Source organism: Myotis nattereri (genome assembly GCF_964212035.1).
Source record: "Myotis nattereri genome assembly, chromosome: 1".
NCBI classification, from domain to species: domain Eukaryota; kingdom Metazoa; phylum Chordata; class Mammalia; order Chiroptera; family Vespertilionidae; genus Myotis; species Myotis nattereri.
In genome coordinates this window covers 144,919,274-144,937,357 of record NC_138075.1, presented here as the reverse complement: position 1 = coordinate 144,937,357, position 18,084 = coordinate 144,919,274, and the positions used below count along the sequence as shown (strand labels likewise).

Genomic DNA, 18,084 nt, shown 5'->3' with positions numbered 1-18,084 from the left:
AGACGTTAAGTAAGATGTTTAAGGTCACACAAATTAAAGTTGTCAGAGCAGGAGAACAGAAAAATAAGAATACATTACACAAAACAAATGAAAACCCATAAACTTTTAAGTTGAATTAGATACAATAAAGAGCTGGTTTCACTAAACTCTAAAAGTATAAGGATGAAAAAAATTTTAGTCTCTTTCAGCTTTTCATATTTGACATATTAAATGTAAATTTATCAAATACAACTACTCCAGATTAAGTGAAATTTCCCTTATTTAATTTTATTTTCCATGCTTTCATCATTTTGTTTGTAATGGTATTGTTTTTGCTATTTTTCTTTGTAATCAGAAGGATTTCAGACAATGGGTAAAGCCAGCCTAGAAATATAATAACCAGATTTCTAAAAGCCAATTTAAAAAGGAATATTTGAAACACTACTTCCATGTCCTGGACAGTATAACTCAGTTGGATGAGTATCATCCTATGCACCACAAGGTCACCAGGTTCAATTCCCTGTCAGGGCACATGCCTCGGTTGCTGGCTCAAATCCCAGTAGGGGTTGTGCAGGAAGCAGCCAATCAATGATTCTCTCTCACATCAATGTCTCTCTCTCTACCTCTCCTTCTCCCTTCCTTTCTCTCTAAAATCAATAGGACATATTTTTTTAAAAAAAGAAATACTACTTTCTTGTCACTTGAGAAAGTCTACATAAACAAATATACAGATAGGCAGATAATTGATAGATGATGACAGATAGATAGATGATAGATAGATAGATAGATAGATGATAGATAGATAGATAGATGTGTAGATGTGTGCCCATTAGTGTGTGCCAAGCACTAAGCTGGGTGGTGAAGGTTACCGAAAGGATTTAGGCAGAGATAATGCCTTCCAGGGGTTTTTAATATTTTTTCTTTTTTTAAATATATTTTCATTGATTTCAGAGAGGAAAGGAGAGGGAGAGAGAGATATAGAAATATCGGAGAAGCGGCTGCAGCGCGGAGCGGAGGAGGCAGGAAGGCGAACGAGCAGGCGCTGGTGGGCACCATGGCCGGGATCACCAACATGGAGGTGGTGAAGCGCAAGATCCAGGTCCTGCAGCAGCAGGCGGACGCCGCCGAGGAGCGGGCCGAGCGCCGCCAGCGGGAGCGGGAGGGGGAGAGGCGGGCGCGGGAGCAGGCTGAGGCTGAGGCTGAGGTGGCCTCCTTGAACCGCAGGATCCAGCTGGTTGGAGAGGAGCTGGACCGTGCTCAGGAGCGCCTGGCCACTGCCCTGCAAAAGCTGGAGGAAGCTGAGAAAGCTGCCGATGAGAGCGAGAGAGGCGTGAGGTTATTGAAAACCGAGCTTTAAAAGATGAAGGGAAGATGGAACTCCCGGAAATCCAACTCAGAGAAGCTAAGCACGTTGCAGAAGAGTCAGATAGAAAGTATGAAGAGGTGGCTCCTAAGTTGGTGATTATTGAGGGAGGCTTGGAAAGCACAGAGGAACGAGCTGGGCTGGCAGAGTCCCGTTGCCGAGAGACGGATGAGCAGATCAGACGGATGGACCAGAACCTGAAGTGTCTGAGTGCTGCTGAGGAAAAGTACTCTCAAAAAGAAGACACATATGAGGAAGAGATAAAGATTCTTACTGATAAACTCAAGGAGGCAGAGACCCGTGCTGAGTTTGCTGAGAGATGGGTAGCCAAGCTGGAAAAGACAATCGATGATGTGGAAGATAAACTGAAATGCACCAAAGAGGAACACCTCTGTACACAAAGGGTGCCGGACCAGACTGTTTGACCTGAATGCGATGGAGAGCCACCCAGTCCCGCCCTGCCGCTGCTCCTCCCTCTGACCCCGACTCCGACTCCGCCTGAGGCCGGCCTGCTTGAAGCTGACCTCTAAACTGAGGGCTGATCTTTAACTGGAAGGCTGCTTTCTCCTTTCACTGCCTCCCACCCCCCTCCCTCACCCTCCCCCCGCGTCTTTTTCGCCAAATTTTCTCTGCCTCCCCTCAGAGACTTTGAGTGGGCTAGAGGCTGAGCACCTTTGGGAACAACATTTAAGGGAATGTGAGCACAATGCAAAGTGTCTTTAAAAGCATGTTGTGATGTACACATTTTGTAATTACCTTTTTTGTTGTTGATGTGGCAACCATTTGTAAAACATTCCAGCCGAAGCCGGTTTGGCTCGGTGGATGGAGCATTGGCCTGCGGACTGAAGGGTCCCGGGTTCGATTCCGGTCAAGGGCATGTGCCTGGGTTGCGGGCACATCCCCAGTGGGGGATGTGCAGGAGGCGGCTGGTCAATGTTTCTCTCTCATCGATGTTTCTGACTCTCTATCTCTCTCCCTTCCTCTCTGTAAAAAGTCAATAAAATATATTCAAAAAAAAAAAAAACATTCCAAATACTTCCACAGTTCTCAAGCAGCAGGCTAATCCCTTCTCACTTTTAGGAGGTAATTTTTCAGCTTAATCCATATTGCCCTCTCCATAGAGGAGGGAAAGAGGTATGGGCCTGCCTTACTGAGAGCCACATAGAGCCCAGAGAACGGCTCCACTATGGGGAATCATTGCTTTGTGCAGAGTACTAGCCAAATCGAAAAGGTGATTCCAGGAGGAGTTAGCCAAAAAAAAAAAAAAGTGATGTTTAGGTTTCAGCTTTTAAGGCATCTTTGGGCAATTTATTTTTTTCATCAGAAGTGACCAAATTAAAATGGTGAGACCTCTCTGTCAGAGACCAAATTCTAGTCCCATCTCTTCCCTTTCAAGCCCAATGGTTCACAAAATGGATCATGTGCCCCTTAGGTTGAAGTGACCAGTTATTTGCTCTCCTGCCTCCTTGAAAGAAAGAAAATTGTTTTTGCCACTGATTTAGCCAAATGAAACTCATCTCATTACCCTCCTCTGGGTCTGAAGCTGCTGTCTCTGAAAGTGCCATCTCATTTTGCTTTGTACCAGTTAGTGCTGGAGAAATCTTGAATAGTTTATGTACAAAACTTTTTAAATTTTGTATTATTTTGAAACTTTGCTTCTTTGGGGTTGGGGCACACTGGCCATCCTGTCTGGCTGTGAGAGCTTTCTACAGTCTGGGTTGGCAGTGTGCTGATCTTTAAGTTTCTTTCCCTACCTAATGCCCCATTTTTAGTGAGGTTTCCGTGAGGTCTGTTAGGTGCGCATCCTGCAGCTTATTGGCTTAAAATGTACTCTCCTTTGGTGTGGTCCCTTCGGGGTCCAATTGGGAGAAAGAGAAACCAATAGTGCAACTGTTTTGATACTGAAAATTGAACAGTATCTTTTTAAAATAGAGAACCAGTCCCTCCAAAAAAAAAAAAAAATGAAACATCAATGATGAGAGAGAATCATTGATCAGCTGCCTCCTGCATGCCCCCTAACTGGGGATCTAGCCTGAAACCTGTGCATATGCCCTTGACTGTAATGGAACCCGGGACGACCCTTCAGTCTACAGGCCAACACTCTATCCACTGAGCAAAACTAACCAGGGAAATACATTTTTTTTCTAATATAGATATTATCCTCTAAAAGTTTCCAGTGTGTGATATTAAATAAGACAAGTAAATAAGTAATTATCATTTAAAATAAATGAACTAATGCCATTAAAGAGAGGCAGAAAATTTGTCATGTCAATTTAGAGAAATTCTGTGTGGGACATAATCAGTGAAGACTTTTGGATTTATGATAACAAGCAAACAACACACTTCTATAAAAAAATTGATGTCATTGGTCAAATATCCCTGCTATTAAGTTATTGACATTGATCACATTTAAGCAACAAGATGTAGTAAGTATTTTTTTTAAAATATATTTTATTGATTTTTTACAGAGAGGAAAGGAGAGAGATAGAGAGTTAGAAACATCGATGAGAGAGAAACATCCATCAGCTGCCTCCTGCACACTCCCTACTGGGGATGTGCCCGCAACCAAGGTACATGCCCTTGACCGGAATCGAACCTGGAACCCTTCAGTCCTCAGGCCAATGCTCTATCCACTGAGCCAAACTGGTTAGGGCTAGAAGTAGGAAGTATTAAACACACACACACACACACACACACACACACACACACACACAAAAAAAACACACACACACACCAAAAAAAAACAACACTAGCAAGATATACACAGGAGAAGTTGAAGCTCGATGTTTCAGCTTAATTAAGAGTTCTTCCCAAATGGGGAAAAATCTATTGTAGAAAAAGAGTCCAGTTCTTCATTGCCTCTCATTCCCTCCCACCTTATGCATGTACCCATACATACTTATACATACTCTGTTTACATACTTTAGAAAGGACCATATTACTAAGTAAATAATGATTTTGAAGTATATCCCTTTATCTTTGGAAATCAAAGGGGCATATATTAAAAGCATATCTTTCATATAATTTGTTTCTAAAATTGACATCTGAAATAAAATAATGAGATCATAACACTAGTATTTTATTGGTCATATTTTTAAATTTCATGTTATACCATAAAGAAATTTTTATATAGTAGTTAAAACATCTTTAGTTGACTCCACTGGATTTTGTAGTTTCCACCAATTAACTATCTTTCAAGGAACATTATTTCTGTCTCTTATTTATTATCCATAAGGGAATCACCTATATTGAGCTAAAACACCATTTCTATTTACTGCTTCCACTTATAGTTTCATGAGGGATTGCTTGTTCCTTGATACCAGGTTAAATATCACTAAAATATGTAGTTTTTTAGTATTCCTTAGGAGATAACATGGAAATTATAGATAACCTGTGATTTAAAAGCTGAACGAAATTAATTAGGAACTCGTTTTAAAGTAAAATATAACAGGACACTATCCCTTCATCAAAGTTAGCATATTTAAATCTACTTTTTCAGATAATATCATTATTTAAAATTGTGGGAGCTTCAATAAGTAAGTAACTGTGCACTTCCAAATTAAGTCATTCTGAATCCTATTAAATTCACTCTGATTATAAGCTGTATCTACAATTTGACCAAGAATGGAGTAATTTTAGAGGCAATAAGTTTCACAAAACTTTTAACACCTTTTGCCCTCAATTTTGAAAGCAATAGAAACCTTTCCTTCTATTTTAAGTCATTGTTTTTTAAAGGAAATTTGATTTTGAACATTTCTCTGGGTAAATAGAAGCATCTGTTAAAACAAACATCAAAAGTTATTCTAAGTAATTTGGGGGCTGAAGTTCTTTTAATGCCGCATTTCACAGTTGGAACTTTGTGATAGCCATATAGAATGAGGATTTTAAAAGATTTTTGTTCTTAATTTATAGCTCATAATTTTCTTTTGGATTCTAAATTTAAGACATTGATTTCTCCCTTTGTAATTTAATTTTAAGATAGCTCGGTAAATTATTTTTGGATGGACGTCGGTAACACTTAAAATGATTGTAATCATAACACTAAAGATACTTGGCTGCTATTTTCATATAGATTTATTTCCAGAAAGTGTTTTAAGAATGATTTTTTAAAAAATACTAGTGGACCTTTAGTTACAATTCAATTACACCAGTGAGACTTAGAGACAAATTCAGGGTGAATAATTTGTCCCTTAGTTACACAGGATGTATTTTGGGAAATGCATTAATTAGTGAAGCCACAATTTAGTAGTTACTATTCCTCTTGAGGTGTCTCTCTGGCTGCCTTAAATACAGGATTTGATTCATTTTGCCACTCTAGAACTAAAGCAGACTTATTTATGTGATTAATGATTTACTAAATTATAAATAACATGATTTTTCAAAATGGCCTCTTAAGTAGCCAAAAAATACAGTGTATACAAAAGGATCTTTTTCTGTAAGAACTAGAACTTTTTATCTTTTTCACAATTCTGCCTTAAACTGTAAAATAATCTTCCAAAAATGCTTCTCTGGTAAAACTCAGAACTATATTTTCCAATTTTTACTTTTTTGTTGAAACATAACACGCATTTATATTCTAAAATGCACACTTCTTAAGTGGATAGCTGTATAGATTTTTTAAGTGATCATGTGTGACCACCATCAAGATCAAAATACGACATTACCAGCATCCATCCAATCAGTCATTACCACTACCACCATGTAAGGTAAAACTTTAGGGCCTGAGTTTTTTTGTTGAACATTATTCATGAATTTTTTCCTTGTTATGTCTATAAATTTATTTTCTCATGCTATATTGTATTCTGCTGTATGCATAAACCACACTTTATTTCTCAATTCTAATTTTGGTGGACATTTGAGCCATTTCTATACTAGGCCATTTGAATCATGGTGCCATGAATATTCTTGACTGTTGCTACAAATATGTATTTATTTCTATTGGAATGAAATTGGTGAGTCATAGGATATATGTAAGTTCAGCTTTACCAGGTGTTGCCAGACATTTTTTCACAAATAATGTTTAAGGCAGTGTGTGGGATTTCCAGATACTTCACATTATTACCAACACTTACTTATATATAGTGTTATCTCACAGGGTTTTTCATTTTGCCTTTCCCTGATAAATACTTGAGATGGATTTTGGGTGAGGTGTCTATTCAGATTTTTTATTTTATTTTATGTTTTTTTTTAATTAAATCTTTATTGTTCAGATTATTACATTTGTTCCTCTTTTTTCCCCCCATAACTCCCCTCCTCCCAGTTCCCACCCCACCCTCCGCCCTCACTCCCCACCCACTGTCCTCATCCATAGGTGCACGATTTTTGTCCAGTCTCTTCCCGCATCTCCCACACCCCTTTCCCCCCAAGAATAGTCAGTCCATTCCCTTTCTATGTCCCTGATTCTATTATAATCACCAGTTCATTCTGTTCATCAGATTATTCACTTGATTTTTAGATTCACTTGTTGATAGATGCATATTTGTTGTTCATAATTTGTATCTTTACCTTTTTCTTCCTCTTCCTCTTCTTAAAGGATACCTTTCAGCATTTCATATAATCCTGGTTTGATGGTGATGAACTCCTTTAGCTTTTCCTTATCTGTGAAGCTCTTTATCTGACCTTCAATTCTGAATGATAGCTTTGCTGGATAAAGTAATCTTGGCTGTAGGTTCTTGGTATTCATCACTTTGAATATTTCTTGCCACTCCCTTCTGGCCTGCAAAGTTTCTGTTGAGAATTCAGTTGACAGTTGTATGGGTATTCCCTTGTAGGTAACTGAGTTTCTTTCTCTTGCTGCTTTTAAGATTCTCTCTTTGTCTTTTGCTCTTGGCATTTTAATTATGATGTGTCTTGGTGTGGTCCTCTTTGGATTCCTTTTGTTTGGGGTTCTCCGCGCTTCTTGGACCTGTAAGTTCATTTCTTTCACCAGGTGGGGGAAGTTTTCTGTCATTATTTCTTCAAATAGGTTTTCAGTATCTTGCTCTCTCTCATCTTCTGGCACCCCTATAATTCTGATGTTGGTACGCCTGAATCTGTCCCAGAGGCTCCTTACACTATCCTCGCATTTTTGGATTCTTTTTTCATTCCGCCCCTCCGGTTGGGTGTTTTTTGCTTCCTCGCATTTCAAATCATTGACTTGATTCTTGCGCTCCTCTGGTCTGCTGTCGGGAGTCTGTATAATATTCGTTATTTCAGTCCGTGTATGCTTAATTTCTAGTTGGTTCCCCAATATAACATCGAGGGTCTCATTAGTTTTCTTGTAGATCTCATTAAGTTTATCGGCGGCTTCTAAACAGTTCTTGAGAGACCTTAAAAGTGTGGTTCTGAACTCTATATCTTCCATTGACAATTTTGTCCTGTTTCTTTGTCTCCGCATTTTGTTATGCTTTCTTGGTGCACCCCCTAGTGGTCTTTGTGTGCAGTCTTGTAGTTAAGCCTTGATTGTTGTAGCTAATACCAGGGAGGGTTTGACCTCCAGGCCAAGTGGCTGTGAGAATCAGCTGTGTCTGCAGTGAGAGAACTTCTGTCCTCTAGGGAGGTGCTAATCTGGCGTTTGCCTGAGACTATCTGGCAAATGCCTCTGTTTAGGGCTTGGGCAGGGCAGGTCGCACAGGATCAACAGGGTGGGCTGGAGAGAGCAGTTATGGCGGCTCTCAGTCCTGTCCCCAGGGGCTCTGCCTCTCTGAGTCCCAGCACCTGCTGCAAACCTCGGAGAGAAAGCTGCACTCTCTCTGACTGAAGCCAGACAGTCCCGCTTCTCCCGTTTGAGTCTGGGTCCCTAAAGACTCGCCCGTATCTGGAGCTCAGAGTCTGCGACTCCCTCCCGATTGAAAACGCCAACCGCGCCCTCCGCCGCACCTCAGAATTTGACTTCAGCACTGCGCTTCCTCTGAGTGTCCGTATGCGTTTCTCTTTCTATTCAGATTTCATGCCTACTTAAATTTGTCTTTCTTATTGATTTGTAGAATGCATATACATCAAGAAAATGAGTCTTTTGTTAAATGTAGTCACATAGTTTTCAGCTCCATGACTTGTTTGTGTGCTGTTACTAATGTCTTTTGACAAATAAAAGTTGGTGATTTTGATGAATGTATTGCTTTTTCCTTCACTGTCTTATGTACTATGTAAGAAGCCCTTTGCCTAGCCCTAAAGTCATGATAATATTCTTCTATATTAGGTATTAGCTCTATTGTTTTACTTTACATATTTTAATGTATATTGTGAGGTTATGTGATTGTTGCATTATTTTATAAATTACATTTTTCAGCACCTTTTTCTAAAAAATATTTTCTCTAATATAATGCAATAGCACTTTTGTTGTAAGTTGAATGTATCTGTGACTGTTTCTATACTCTGTTTCATTGCTCTAAATACTTATTATTGTTCCAATACCACACTGCCTTAATTGTCATAACTATAAAGTAAATCTTGATATCCAATAATTCAAAATTTCAACTTTTTTTCTTCATTTTCATGATTGTCTTGACCCTTTGCATTTTCATATAAGTTTTAATCTTTCTCAAAACACCTTGCTGGGATTTTATTGGAATTGCATTTGAATAAGTGTCAGTTTGTGGGAAATTGACATCTATACAATACTTACTCTTCCATTCCACTCTAACTATGTATTGCTATATACAAACCATCCCAAAATAGTGCTCTAAAACAATCAGTTTTTTCTTTATGAATCTGGAAATTGACTGGGCTCAGCCAGAATTCTCATTTTGGTTTCTCATTAAGTTACAGTCAGATGGTGGCTGTAACAAGGGTCATTTCCTCCCATTCTCAAAATATCAATTAATAAAACAAAAATTAATAGTGTAAAATGATATAATTAAAATTCATGTCAGTAGTAGAAGAAAGGTAGCCCAGCCAGTGTGGCTTAATGGTTGAGCATCACACCATGAATCAAGAGGTCGAGGTTAAATTCCTGATCAGGGCTCAATCCCCAGCAAGAGGTGTGCGGGAGGCAGCCGATCAATGATTATCTCTCGTCATTGATGTTTCTATCTCTCTCCCTCTCCCTTCCTCTCTCTATAAAAATTAATAAAAACATATTTTTAAAAAATAGTAGAAGGTAAATAAAGAAAAAGTGTGACAAGGTCCTCGGACCATTTGACAAGTGTTAAAAGACCAATTTAATGCAGATGTAATAAAGCAAAATTAAGTGGTTCAAAAAAATGAAATTAATGGTTCAATCACTAGGGGAAACCATAGTTCACTGACACTCAATATTTTTCAGTCATTTTTTCCTTTTGCGTCTTATTTTGATAATTATTCTTGCTCTAGCTTTAATTCACTCTTATTTTCTTCTTAAATGCATGAACTATAATTAATCACATTGCATGTAGTTTGCATTTTATACTTATTGTTTTTATCTCTGGAAGTTTAATTTTGTTCTTTTCTTACATGTTTAATGTCTCTACTTAATATAGTCAATCTCTAGCTTCTTTAACTTATGGATACAGTTAATAATAACAGTTGGAACCTATTATTCTAAAAAATTTTATTATTTGCATCAACACTTGGTAAGTTTTTATTGTTTTTCTTCTCATTATTGGTCATATTTCCTGACTTTTTACATGCCCGATAATTTTTTACTGTATCTCAAACATTGTAAATTTTACTTTGTTGGATGATGGATGTTTCTGTATTTTAATAAATATTCTTTGGGTATTTTGGGTTTTTTTGGTTAATCCTCACCCGAGGATATTTTTTTCATTGATTTATTTTTAGAGAGAGTGTAAAGTTGGAGGAGAGATAGAGAGAGAGAAACATTGATGTGAAAGAGTCACATCGATTGGTTGCCTCTCACATTCACTCTGACCAGGGTCAGGGATGGAGCCTGCAACTGAGGTACATGCCCTTGACAGGAATGGAAACCAGGACCCTTCAGTCTGTGGGCCAATGCTCTATTCATTGAGCCAAATTGACTAGGGCTCTATATATATTCTTGATCATTATTCTGGAACACAGTAAAGATACCTGAAAATATTTTTATCTTTTCTGATCCTGCACTTAAGTTTAATAAGAGGAATAAGGGCAGCATTTAGTATAGGGCAATTATTTCCTCAGTACATAGACAAAACCCTTTGAGTACTCTATCCAATGTCTGATAAATTCCCTCCCATCTCTAAACCCATCTGGGCTATTTCTCCTGTTTCCAAATGCATAAGTGGAATGAATGCACAGCAACTGGAAGAATCCCCACATTTGTTCCCTGACCTGTGGAGGGAGACCTTCTGTGATGGGAAAGGCTAAGTGGAAGCCTTTAGGAATGCATCTAACTAGGAAAATAATAGACCTAAAGCAATACCATGTTCCTGGAGGAATTGCAGAGATTAGTGCCACCATCAAGGACTTGAAAGACATTCCCACCACATCCTCACATCCTCATTAAACTCTCCTATTTAGCCTGTGCGGAAACAAATGTATCTTGAAGAATGACAGTGGGTTGCATAAGCTTAAGCAGATAGTTACTCCAATTCCAACCGCTCTACCAGATATGGTTTCATTCACACATTTCCTGGTACCTGATATGCAGCTGTTGATCTGGCAAATACTTTGTCTTCATACCTGTTCATAGGCCCACTAGTTTGCTTTCAATTGGCAAGGCAAGCAGAATACATTCATTGTCTTCCCTCAGGGAATATTCACTTTCCAACTCTGTCATAATTTAGTTTGTAGGGATCTTGATTGCCTTTCCCTTCCACAAGATATCACACTGGTTTATTACATTATAACATTATGATGATTGGATCTAGCAAGCAAAAAGTAGCAATTACACACTACTTATTGGTAAGATGTTTGTGTGGCAGAGGATGGGATCAAACTACTGGTAAAAGTCAGAGGCCTTCTATCTCAGTGAAATTTCTAGGGGTGCAGTGATGTGGAGCATGTAAAGATATCCCATCTATGATGAAAGATAAATTATTTCATATGGCCCCTCCGACAACCAAGAAAGAGGCACAACACCTACTAGACCTCTTCAGATTTTTGGAGGTAGCATATTTCTCATTTGTGTTTACTTCAGTCATTTACTGCTGTTCGTTTTGAGTGGGACCAGAATAAGAGAAAGATCGACAATAAGTTCAGGATGTTGTGAAAGCTTCTTTGCCACTTTGATCCAGTAGATCTAACAGGCATGTTTCCATGTGAGTTGAACCCTTGCTCCTAGTACAAAATCTGTATTAATCAGGGTTCTCCAGAGAAATACACACACACACACACACACACACACACACACACACACACGGAGAGTGGGGGTGGGGGGGTGGGGGGGGGACAGAGAGAGAGAGAGGTTGATTGAGGAATTGGTTCATGTAATTATTGGGGCCGAGAGGCCCAAATCTGAAGGCCTGAGAACCAGAGGAGCTGGCCTTATAAATCTCAGTTCAAGGGCAGCAGAAGATAAGATGAGATGTCCAGTGGGGCAGGATAAAAGGAACACAATCCAACCCTCTTTCATCTTTTGTCTTATTTTAGGCCCTCAACAGATTGGATGATGCCCACCCACATTGGGAGGGCAATCTACTTTACAAACTCTATCCAAATGCTAATCTCATCCACAGATTACACACATGTACCCCAAAACAATCTTTAATGTGGGTACCTGATGATATACTTAAGTTGCCATGTGAAATTAACCACCGCAAGTGAAAAAACATCTATAAAACAAAAGAAAACAGGAAACATTTGTGGCCTTGGTTAGGTGATAAGTTCTTTCTCTAATAGCTTGTTTGAGATATAAGTCATATATCATCTACTTCACTCACTTAAACTTTACAATGCAGTAGGTTTTTGTGTATTCACAGATGTGTGCAACCATTACCTCAGCTAATATTAGAACATTTTTGTAACAAAAAAAAAAGAAATCCTCTACCCTTTAACTATTAGCCCCATCCTCTAATCTTCTTTTTATCTCAATGGATTTCCCCTTCTAAAAATTTCATATGAATTAAGTCTTATAATTTGTGGTATTTTTGTGACTGTTTTCTTTGGCTTAGCATAATGTTTTCAGTTTCATTCATTTTGTAGCAGGTGTCTACTTCATTTCTCTTTATGGCCAAATAATATTCCATTGTATAGATATACCACATTTTAAAAACCTATTCATTAATTGAAGGGAATTTGGACTGTTTTCTTCTTTTGATTATTATGAATAATGCTGCTATAAACATTCCTGTACATATTTTTGGGCATACATGTTTTCATTTCTTTCAAGTTTATACCTAAGAGTGAAATTACTGGGTCATATGGTAGATCTGTGTTTAGTTGATTGAGAAACCACCAGACTGTTTCCCAAAGTGTTTGCAGCATTTTACTTTCCCATAGGCAATGATTTCTTAGATACAACACCAAAACTATATTTCATAAAGGTAAATTGGACTTACTCAAAATTAAGAATTTCTGTGTTTTAAAAGATACTGCTAAGAAAATTAAAAGAAAAGCTACACTGAAGGAAAATATTTACTAATCATAAAAAACTATTGAAATATGTAACAAACTCAACAATAAGAAAACAGATAACCCAGTTTTAAAATGGACAAGTGATCTGCACACACTTCACCAGAGAAGACATACAATGACAAATAAGCACATGAAAAGAAGTGAAAACACCATAATGAGATAACACTACACACCTATTAGAATACCTAAAATTTAAAATATCCCCAGTAGGGGGCATGCAGGAGGTAGCTGATCAATAATTCTCTCTCATCATTGATGTTTCTATCTCTTTCTCCCTCTCCCTTTCACTGAAATCAATCAATCAATCAATCAATAAAAGACAAATTATATCAATTGTATTTGTTTTCTTACACTTCCATAACATCATACCTTAAACTGGGAGGTTATAAACAGAAATTTATTTTCAGAGTTCTGAAGGCTGGAAATCCAAGCTCAAGGTGCCAGTACAGTTTGGTTCTGGTGAGGGCCGCCTTCTCATTGTGTCCTCACGTGGATGTGGGGAGAGGGCAGGGAGAAAACAAAAGCTCTCTAGTGTTTCTTCTTAAAAGGCACTAATCCCATCATGAGAGCCCCACTCTTGTGACCTCATCTATATCTAATTGTCTCCCAAATGCCCCATCTCAAAATATCACATTGGGGGGTTAGGGAGTCAACAGTGACTTTCGGCAGGACAAAATTCAGACCGTCCTACCAAACGTTGACAGAGATGTGAAACAACGTGAGCTCTCACAGCTGGTAAGAATACAAAATCATACAATCACTTTGGAAAATAGTTTGGCAGTGTTTTAAAAAGTTAAACATACACCATCTGTGTATGTATACACCAAACATTTGTAGATATTTGCTCAAGAGAAAAGCATATGTCCATAAAAGACTTGGAAGTGAAGTTTATATCAATTTTATTTATAATAGCTAAAAACTGAAAACAGCCCAAATGTTTTTCAACTGGTATATTGCATTGTGATATGACCACATGTTGGAGTACTACTTATCAATGATTATTTGCCACTAGTATATATAAGCACTGTTTTTCTTTGTATATTGCAATCTTGCTAAACTCACTAACAAATGAACTATTGATGCACATGAAATAGATAAGGATATAGGATGTTGTGCTGTGTGAAAGTAGTAAGACAAAGGAGAGTGTATGTTTTTATGATTCCATTCATATCAGCTTTGAAAAATGCAAACTGCTCTGTAATGACAGACATCACATCTTCAACTGTCCACAGATGGAAGTGGGGCCTAAAAGAGGAGGATGTGGAGAACAGAGAAACTTTTCAGGATGGTAGATACATTCATTCTTGTGATTGCAATGATGAGATTATAAATCCAGGCCATTGTCAAAATTTATCATGGTGTGTAATTTAAACATGTGCAATTTATTGCATGTCATTCCTGCCTCCATTGAAGTTATTAATTTTTTAAGATATATAAACTTTAAAATATTTTTTATCTCTCCTCATTTTGGTCATATCTTTTTAAAAAAATAACTCGCATGGAAAAGGAACCACCATATTTAACAGCAGGAAGAATAAATGGAATGAGAGTATATGGTGAGCCTAAGTATAAGGTCAACCTAAATCTAATGTTTCGGTGTTCTGAACTTAAATAAAAGTTTAAGTCTGGCAAGATAAAATATTAATACTAACACAGACATCATAAAGCTTTTAAAAATTCTGACACATCAAGTACTTCTCACAAAAAAATATTTTGATATATGTATATATATATATATTAAAATACATAGAAGTTCTGTTTATCTTGATATATAAAATATACACATAGGTTTTATTTTTTAATATATTTTATTGATTTTTTACAGAGAGGAAGGGAGAGAGATAGAGAGTTAGAAACATCAATGAGAGAGAAACATCGATCAGCTGCCTCCTGCACATCTCTTACTGGGGATGTGCCTGCAACCCAGGTACAGGCCCTTGACTGGAATCGAACCTGGGACCTTTCAGTCCGCAGGCCAACGCTCTATCCACTGAGCCAAACCAGTTTCGGCATACATATAGGTTTTAAAAGTGGAACATTAACTTTATTTTTTTATGGAATGTTTCCTGGATGTATAATATTTGATTGAAGTCAATTTAGTCTGTAATCGATCAGATCATTATTCCTGTACATCAGCTGGACAGCCAAAATGATTGATGTCTCCACTAAGCTCCCAGTACAGCATAATCATTCAGGCAATTAAAAAAGCCAAAAGACAGTAGGAAGAAATTTAATCTGTGAAACAGAGAATATGTGTTAGTATTCTGATTTTCTAATTTTGTGACCTTGAGAAATTACAAATTTTATGAGTTTCAGTTTTTCTATATCAGAAATGGAAATAAAAAATAACTATATCATAACTCATATTTAATGAGGAATTGTAAAGGTAAAGTGATTTTTAAATAGCAAAGCACCATACTTACACATACACAAAATTTTGTTATCTGATTAATAAGGGAAACAGAAGAGTGTGAGTTCCTATTTTGGTGTTTTTTAACTTTCTTTAGTTAGTAGGTTTATTAGTCATAGGATAACTCCTCTGTTTCCCCTAAAAGGTGGCTTCAGGACTTGAGGTGAATAGTTCTCTTTCATTTATTTTTTTTTAGTTCTTTTTTTTTAGTTTTTTTTTTTTTTTTTTTTATAATTCTCTTTCATTTTTACAGGGATAGTCAAGCTTTCAAACCAATTTGGAAAATAAGAATCTGCCATAAAATTATAGACTCAATAGTCTGTTACTTTTTTGCCAGGATGACTTATGAAAGCATGTTTCCAAGTATTCTGTTAAGTTTCATTACTGACATTAATGACACTACAGTGTCATGACTCCATGAAAGACAGGGTGACAAGATTAAAGCTTTATGACCCAGTTACCTTGGCATCAGTCATTCTATGAAATAAATCATTGATGATGCCACATCATGTTCATTTGAACCATTAAACATCTGATGGGACTTTTCTGCATTTGAAAATAATTAAAGAGCCATTTATTTCACTGTTTGATTAGTCTTTTATAATTTATTTTCCCAACAACTGTGTCATTAGGATAGCAATGGCTTTCACCCAGATGGCAAGACATGTCAGCACAAATATAAAATTTCTTCAAATAACATCCAGTAGTTAATCGTCTGCTGGACTCAAAATTTCTATTCTGGATATCTGAAATAGATTGGAGAAAGTTTTTTAATAAGAATGAGCTCGCTGTCAAAGTTCTCTGAAAATCGCAGGCAAAGAAGGAAATAATGTACCGTTTAGTTGAAACATCCTTTCCCAGTCTTCAGTTGCACAATCGAAAGAGAAAGGGGCTAGAGAGCAAAGGAAGGGAGAGTACTTATTTTGTCACTGACAGGGAAATGCAAAATAATGAGAAATGCAATAACTAGAAAACTAGTTTGAGATTATTTAAATTTTGACTCCATTTTATATTTTTAAGACTTTGCATTTAGCTTTAGTTTGAATTTGGCTTTGTTTTAACAGAACAGCTAAGAAGGGAATAAACAAATAAATTGTGTTGGCTCGATGTGTGAGGAAAGGGAGATACAGTGACACAGACTTTGGGCTGCAATTTGGGTCTGGAAGCATGATTCCTATTCTGGCTCCCCATGGCTCTACTCTAAAATCAGTGCCCATCAAGCTTTTTGTCGTAGACTTTATGAGCCAACAATGGCATAGGTGGTCATGGTAAGTATCACTGTGAATTTGGCATGGGAATCCCTTCTCTCTGCCTAACTTATTTATAATTCTATTTTTAGGTGATATGAAATTAATTTTTTCTCCTGTAATACTTAGTTTTCCCTCTAATTGCATTAACTTCATTCAGAACAAAATTAAATCTTTAGTGCTGTAACTTTGTGCGAGGAAGCAGACGGCTGCCTGGCGCGCGGGCGCCAGCAGGCACGAGCTAGAGTTTTGTCTGTGGACACCGCCCTCTTGTGTGGCCAGCCTCGCCTCTCTGCACCACCCGCTGCCTAACGCTTTGCTCCCCGGCTGCGGTCAGGAGCGCCCAGCTGCCCCCTGTGGCCACGACACCAGAGCCTGCTGCCCACCCGCCTTTTCCTCGCTCTCGTGGAAACAAGGGAATTGTGAGAAGTGTGGATGTGACTTTAAAAAGCCAACAACTCAAGCCCACGGCGCGGAGCCGGCGACTTGGGCTTGGCCGGTGCCATTCTCATAGAACTTGAGGATGTTGAAATGTGTAGAGTCTCCATCTTACAGTGGTTCGGTTTAACATTTTTTGACTTTACGATGGTGCAAAATGCGCATTCAGTAGAAACTGTAGTTTGGATTTTGAATTTGGGTCTTTTTCTAGGCTAGCGATATAGGATACAATACTCTTTCATTATGCTGGGCAGTGGTGATGAGGTGATTTTGCTCACCTTAGGCTAACGTAAGTGTTCTGAGCATGTTTAAGATAGGCTAGGCTGAGTACCTAGTCAAGACGGTGAAGTAGCTAAACACTGTGCTCACCTCCTCTCTCAACCACATCAAAAGTACAGCTAAATGACAGAAGTCTTATAACTAAGGATACACAGAAGCCACATGGAAACTGGCAGGAGGAGCGTAGATGCAGAACTGATTGATTCCATACCCACCTGTGAACATTAAAAATCAGGAGGGATATCTGCCTAAAAAGTGTTTACGTAAGAGTTTGCAGGTATTTTCTGGGAAGATGAGCCATAGCGTCCATCAGATTTTCAAGAAAATTTCAGTCGCTGACAATATTCTTAAAATGCTCCTTATGACTTAGTTTTAAAATAACATTCAATTGAAATGGTTATCTATGTATAGCGCAGCAATTATTTTAAAATGTCTTTTTCATCAGGGTCACTATAATGAGGTCTAAATTTAAGAAATGATCTTTTTGTTCAGGTCTATCATTTACAAATATTTACCCATATGATGCTATGGAAATATTAGAAATGTCCTACATAATTTATTTTAAAGAATGTTTGAATTTCTGAGAGCTGTCAAAGTTTCCAAAATAAACAAGGCAAATGAATAGTATATTGTTTAATTGGGTATAATTCACATTTTCTAATGTTTACCTTACAAGAAAATGTTTTGAGACAATATGGAAAACATCTGATTAAATGAATAGGATTTATGTTAATGTGTATCTCATTAAATCTTAGTATTCCTTTCTTAAATTTTGCATGTGTCTTCTAAGACCAAAATGGGGCATTTCTTGTCTATTTCTAAACTTTAGACTTACAGTCAAGTTTTTCTTTATTTTTTTATGTCTAATGGAAAAAATTATTAAACTGAAATAAATGCAC

General features: G+C 37.5%; 1 pseudogene across 1 annotated transcript; it reads left to right on the top strand.

Moving 5' to 3' along the window:
* The first annotated feature begins 849 nt into the window (after window positions 1–849).
* On the top strand, window positions 850–1,767 carry LOC308520937 (annotated as a pseudogene). Its single transcript has one exon. The product of its transcript is annotated as an uncharacterized misc_RNA (transcript).
* Window positions 1,768–18,084: the final 16,317 nt, after the last annotated feature.